We start from the raw sequence: 6,677 nt of genomic DNA on the forward strand, positions 1-6,677 counted from the left end.
AACGGTAATGAATAGTTTGGAAATCTGGAATTTAGAAATATGACATTTGGCTTACGTCTTAGCCGTGATATTTTTTATATTCCCTGTTTCTACTTCTGGAAAATGTATTTGTAATTTGAGAAAGGTTCGTACACATTTTAGTTATTTTTTAAACTACTAACCAAAGGTTTAGATAGTAATTATAATATGAATGTTCTAAATAATATAAACATGCAGTCTTTAGTTTTTATACAATACACCAAGTATGAATGATACCATTGTGATACATGTGATGACTGAAATCAAAGATAATTGAGGTCATTTCTAATGCTTGTACCTTGTCGATAACACATCGTATTGCCTTATTCTCTTCAAATTCGCGCACACGCGCGTGCTCACAACTATTGGTCTTTCGTGCATGTATCAATTTTTATTACTTGTAAATGAAAGAAGGAAAAGTACAGTTTATGAATTTCATTATAATTCGTTAAAACAGTAATGGAAGAGGCTCATATATCATTAGTATACTGTTCTCGAGTGGACAGACTGGACACATTTCTACAATGCAGCGTCGGCAAAAAATAAATACGGAGCATCTTGGTATGGTTTGCAGAAGCAACTTATGATCTATAAACTGGCCATTTTTTTTCCTTTCTACTTCTTCTGTGTATCATGACAAGAATCTAAATTGCAAATTTTTCATATAAAACACCATCATAGTTGTAAAGTGACTTTGGAAACGGAAATAAAATCTTTGTGTATACAGGTATCCCTGATTATACCATAATCGAACAAAAAGATAAGCCAGAAAAATTCTAAAATTTTATTGAAAAACCCTCAGTTCATAAAGACGCATATATATATAGACATGTACTTAAATGAATAAATTGTGATAAAAAATTACTTTCGAAAGTCGTTAAAGTAATAAAAACAAATAAGCAACAAACTGCAGCATCAAAATGTTGTGAGAAATTTACTACAAAAGTATTGTATATTTATACACTTCTTCACTTTTACTCAGAAGTTCTTACTAATAATTACTGTAATAGTCTTCTTCCGCTGTCGCTGTGATCGCTTGACCCGCTCCCGGATCAAGAAGATTAATTTGCTGGTTCACCAGTTTTTCTGATAATGAGTAGATTAATTCAAGAAAGTAATGTGTGGTGTTAAAATAAATAAATAATATAATGCTAAATAATCCTTACCCTAATTTTAATGTCTTGTGAAATGAATAAAATTGATGGAAAATTACATATTAACTTAATTAATTTCGCAATATAAATAGTTGTTACCAAAACAATATGCCATTATAAATAGCTTCTCAAACACTACTATGTCGGTCGTATCCCAATCAGCCTGTTTAGGGGAAGAAAAGTCTTGTTGGTATATACAGGTAAAATGAATCAACTTCAGAGCTATATCGGATAAGTCCGCTGAACAGGAGGTTCGACGAGACAAGGTATAATGGAACAGTGCTAAACGTATACTGGCTGAGTTTAAGTCAAGAAACAAGTGGACTGAACACAAAGTATAATACACTAAGGTTTTTTTTTTCTCTTCATCTTCATTGGGCTTCGGTCTATGGTTTGGACCAGGGAGGGGCAGATTCAGCGTTGACCTCTTCCTCCCTCTCAGGAATTGTTATTTTGTTTGCATTCTTACTGAATCCTAGGTAATAACCCTTGTTGCGTTGTTGTTGCATTACTCACAGTATGTTACATTTTGTCTATTGTCCGCAGTTTAAATTAACATACTCTTTTCGTGCTATGTCCAATTCGTGGGATAATATTAACTCGTATATTTTCAGTAGCTTCACGTATTTATGATCGCACTATTAGTCCGTGTTCACAATACGGTTCCACTTAGCAGTCATATACACATACACATAATCCTATTTTTACATACAAAACTCTTTTAAAATAGAGCTATGTTTGTGTCTAGGATTTAGTTAGCCTAACATTGTTTGACTTGTAAGATTATTATTTATGATGTGTCGAGGGTAGAGGTACTTAGGGCTTGGTTCATCATGTATTATGTAACTCTCTAGTTTGCTCATCAGTTCATTTTTATTAATATTTTTCTTATAATATTGAAGCGAGTTACCCAGGAGTCTATCTGATAGTGTTGGCATGTTTGAATAGTTGTGTAGAAATTCTGAGTTTGTTGGTCGTAGGACTCTAAATGCTTTCGATAAAATAGTTTTGTATTTGCTGTAGTTTGTTGATGTGTGTGTTTTTGATACATTTATCCATGTTATACAGGCGTATTCTACGACTGGTGTTATGTATGTTCTATAATACACTAAGAATAAAATCTTTATTGAATACTTAAAAGACAAAAACATGGTGCTCTTCTTCACATGGTGAAACAGGTCACTCTCGGATGAAATGCGGAATCAGACTAAGGGAGTGATTTCTATTTCAAACAAAACTTCGCATTTATCCACCCTAGTTGAACCACCGCGTGAGTGATTATTCCCATTTCACGTTGGTAAAGTTATGACCTCTAGATATAACTTGTAAAGCCAGTAAAGGATATTGCCCCGATCAGATCTCATGTAGCAATGTTTTTCACCTAACTTTAAGAATTACAAAGAGGACTAACTTGAAACAAGATCAACTCAATGATTTTCTTGACCACGTATTTTGTGAAAAACTTAGCTTTAAGATTGTTTCATGCCAAAATTACCATCATATAAGAAGGATGGTATTCAATGTTTTTCACCTAACTTTAAGAATTACAAAGAGGACTAACTTGAAACTAGATCAACTCAATGATTTTCTTGACCACGAACTTTGTGAAAAACTTAGCTTTAAGATTGTTTCATGCCAAAATTACCATCATATAAGAAGGATGGTATTCAATGTTTTTCCATATTCTTCTTTATTTGTTGTTCAGCGCAGCACAAAGCTGTAAAATGGGCTAATTGGGCTCCATCCTCTGCATGGATCGAACCCTGAACTTTGGCATTATAAAGTGTTGAGCTTGCGCAGGATCAGAATATTTAAATAATAAATTAATGAGATTTTTTTCGTATTTTTTTAAATTCTATTTTTCAGCTTTAGACTGTTGAGTTTTTGTGCAGAAAGTACACTTGTTTAGCTAATAGCACTTTCTAAAGAACAATCAGCTAAATAACTTGAATGTCGTACAAAATACTCACATGTCTGTGGGTGTGGTACTGGAAACGAAATATAGTAAAAGCAAAAGTTTACTTATTCGTCTAATAAGAAATAGTTTTACCGTGTTATATTTATTCAACTGATTATATACATTTTTACTCGATGAAAAACTTCATGGGTACTTTTAGGTTCGTGTATCATGAACATTTTCTTTAACACGAAGATAAGTTATAGAACCATACGATTGGTTAGTTAAAAACAGTATAAGAAATATTTACATTGCTGTGACAAATATCATTTGAAATTATTTTTACCCTAACCATAGGTTTTAATATATCACGCAAAATTAAAGTTGTAACTGTCAGGGTCGTTTGGTCGTAACGCTTACCTTGGTCTCTTTCTTGCAGTTTTATTAAGCTGTACTTTGAAAGTTCGGGTTCTAACCACGTAGTGGCCGTCTTTGTTAATTATTTTATTGCTATGTTTTACTTTAGGATCAAGCTTTAAAATAATTTTTAAGAAGACAATCTATTTTATAATTTTCCAATTTACGAAGGTTGTGTAACTTGTATGAACTTGTTCATAACAACTTATAAATTAAATGGTTAAAGAGTCATCCACGGTAGTTTAAACGCTAAATATTTTAACCTCTATTAAGTTGTTAAATATACGACATCATAATGTTAAAATGAATCACAGTCATTAATGAAGAACATAATGTTAGGAAAACACGTAGGTTTAGGAAATCAATTTAACACAAAAACACGATATCCTATAACCATACCACTTTCGAAAGTTTCGCTCGGGTTATAGGGTATCGTATTGATGAGGAACAGTAATTATATCGTCTAAATCCGAATTATAGGGCTCAATGAATAGCTCAATCTACCAAGAAAAAAATGTTTTAATAATTTACGTCGTTGAGGTTTTATAAATAACAACTTTAGCACGACTACTTAACTTTTTCATTTTAGTTGATAGCATAATTTGTATAAACTGTTTAGCGGAACCACTTTGAAAGAAAATAAGCAGCTAATTATTTTTATTTTACTGTTGTTTAGGATGCAGGCAAAACTTAATAATAGTTAAAAAGACCAGGAAAATTATATATATATATATTTACATCAATTGTAAAATACAATATATATATATATATATATATGCATATCAGTATGGTAACAGTAAATGCGTGTACGTGTATTGTATAACGTTCCGTTACATAAAATTTTGCTTGTGAACATGTAATCAACGTTAAATTAATTGGCAAAATTACGTTGGTTGAACGTAAACATAAAACGTTTTTGTAACATTTCAGCAAACGTTACTGTAACGTTTGCATGCTATCTGGGGAATATCATGAACAGATATTAATAATAAACTTACAAAAAAATTGATAAGCTATTTTTGTATTACATATGGTGAGAATATGAGTAATCGATAACAATGAAAATTAACAGATTCTTTCTATTTGGCTTAATTATAAAGTAACACATACTTCTGGCAAATATTATCTAATCAAAAACACCTTAGGTGTGAAAAAAAAGATACGGCCAAAAAAAGATTGAGCATGCGACTTATAGGAATGAAATTAAAATTGGCGCCAAAACTAGTAGTTACACTTATAGTATTGATAAGAAGTTTACAACATTAGTTAGTCAGGCCGCGTTTTTTGTTCAACTTGGAGCATGATGGTGAGTAAAACATAATACACGGCCTAGCTAACCAATGAATGAATATTTGCTGTAAAATTCTTATCAATGCTATAAGTGTAACTACCAGTTTGGCAGCCAATTTTGATTTCACTCTTTTAAGTCGCACACTCAATCCTTTTTTGGCCGCACCTTTTTTGCACACCTAAGGAGTTTTTGATTAGATATGACTTTTTCGTCGATACACACCAAAAAACAATAACAAATAAAAAAATGACACTAGATAGTAACCCACAATAGCTTTAGGATTGCAATCCTATTATTCGAAACAGACATTTACTTTAAAGAACCAACGAGATTCTTTAAAATATAGCTTCCTTTATAGTAACACCATGGAATTTAGATTAAAAGTTTCTTGTCATCACCCAATAAAATTGGCACAGTCGTATCGAACATCATTATTCATGCTAATTCCCTATGCTAATATCACGTGACTCTAAATGCTCTTTAATTAACATTTAGTAAATTTGTGCTGAATTGGTGTCAATGAATAATCAGCAATAACCGGACGGTATGATTCGTTTGAAAATTTTAGCTAGAAACTGCTTACCTAGTTTGCTGGCCTAACCAATATTTATGTATCTGCAAGTACTTTCACCTTATAGTTTTGCTGCTCTAAATCACCCGTCTTTAAACCAAATGACAAAAACTAAAAAAGATGTCCAATTTAACTCTTAGGTGAAACTATAGTTAGACCGATAGCATGCACAAAAACTTTCCTTAAATTTGAGCAGTTTTTGTTGAATAAATATGCATATGTGACATATTTATATCAAATGAGACTCCTAGTTGGAGCTTGAAAAGATATATAAGTGTACCATATTTGAAAAAATACATAAAAGTTAAGTATGTTTTTCTATCAAATAAAGTTCCGTAATTTTGGTGCGAAGAAAAAATAGGAAGAAACTCAATCAAAATTGGACATGTTATATCTCAGGTATTTCTTAATGTATTGCCTTGAAGTTTGGTATATGAAGTAAGAGTCCAGTAGAGCACATCCATTGAAAATAGTGGTAGTTTGGATTACCACAGTCCGACATAGAGAAGGCGGAAAATCGCTAAACTATCACTCCTGTTAATTACACACGGTGTGTCCTGCAGGAAGTTGTTTGGGACGCACGACACACTACCGTGTGTCTTGATACAGCAATTAAGTTTAAGAGACTTCCGTTTCAGATTATATAAAAGCATTTGTTTTACGGACTCTGTTATAAAGAAGGTGCACAATTTGAAAAAACAAAATCCTAATTGAGGTCCCCTGGTGGAATAACGGTAAGTCTTCGGACATACAACACTAAAATTCGGGGTTCGATTCCTCGTAGTGGACGAAATAGAAAGCCCAATGTGGCTTTGCTCTATAAAACAAGCAAAACCTAATTGAGTGATTTATCTTTAACTTAAGATCGTAAAATACAGTTTACTGAATGATACATAACAAACTTCTTGAAGTTTGTATGCCGTATTTATTGATAAAATAGTGCCACTGACTCTCTTTCGTAATTCAAAGTTTCATATTACTAGCTATCATGGACAATACAACCGCGAGTGCTCTAGCAAGGGAATAATGAGGTTTGCTCAGTTTACTAATAGGCTGCTTGCTGGCGACTGTTATGACTCCCCTTCTCCAAAGGAATTTGTCAAAATTAAGGCTCCAATCACATAAGTACCTGTTATTTTAAGAGATTAAACATCATGTATTTCGATGCCCGAAACTTTAATAAAAATTAATTTAAAATGTTAATTTTATCTCATCAGAGAGAAGACCCAAGTAATACCCTTGTCTACATTGTAATCAAATCGGTGTTACTCGTACCAGAGCAAACTTAGAATATCTTCATCGTCTAAAGTTACTCAAAATAGAATGTAG

General features: G+C 32.3%; 1 long non-coding RNA gene across 1 annotated transcript in view; it reads right to left on the reverse strand.

Annotated features, from left to right (window-relative positions):
* Nucleotides 1–936: 936 nt before the first annotated feature.
* LOC111085462 overlaps nt 937–6,677 on the reverse strand; it is a 23,750-nt gene continuing 18,009 nt past the window's right edge. Inside the window, exon 3 of the long non-coding RNA XR_002610292.1 lies at nt 937–1,104. This is a non-coding gene — a long non-coding RNA (uncharacterized LOC111085462). The remainder of the gene's footprint in view (nt 1,105–6,677) is intronic.

This window comes from Limulus polyphemus, unplaced genomic scaffold (genome assembly GCF_000517525.1).
Source record: "Limulus polyphemus unplaced genomic scaffold, Limulus_polyphemus-2.1.2 Scaffold404, whole genome shotgun sequence".
Classification (NCBI taxonomy): Eukaryota; Metazoa; Arthropoda; class Merostomata; order Xiphosura; family Limulidae; genus Limulus; species Limulus polyphemus.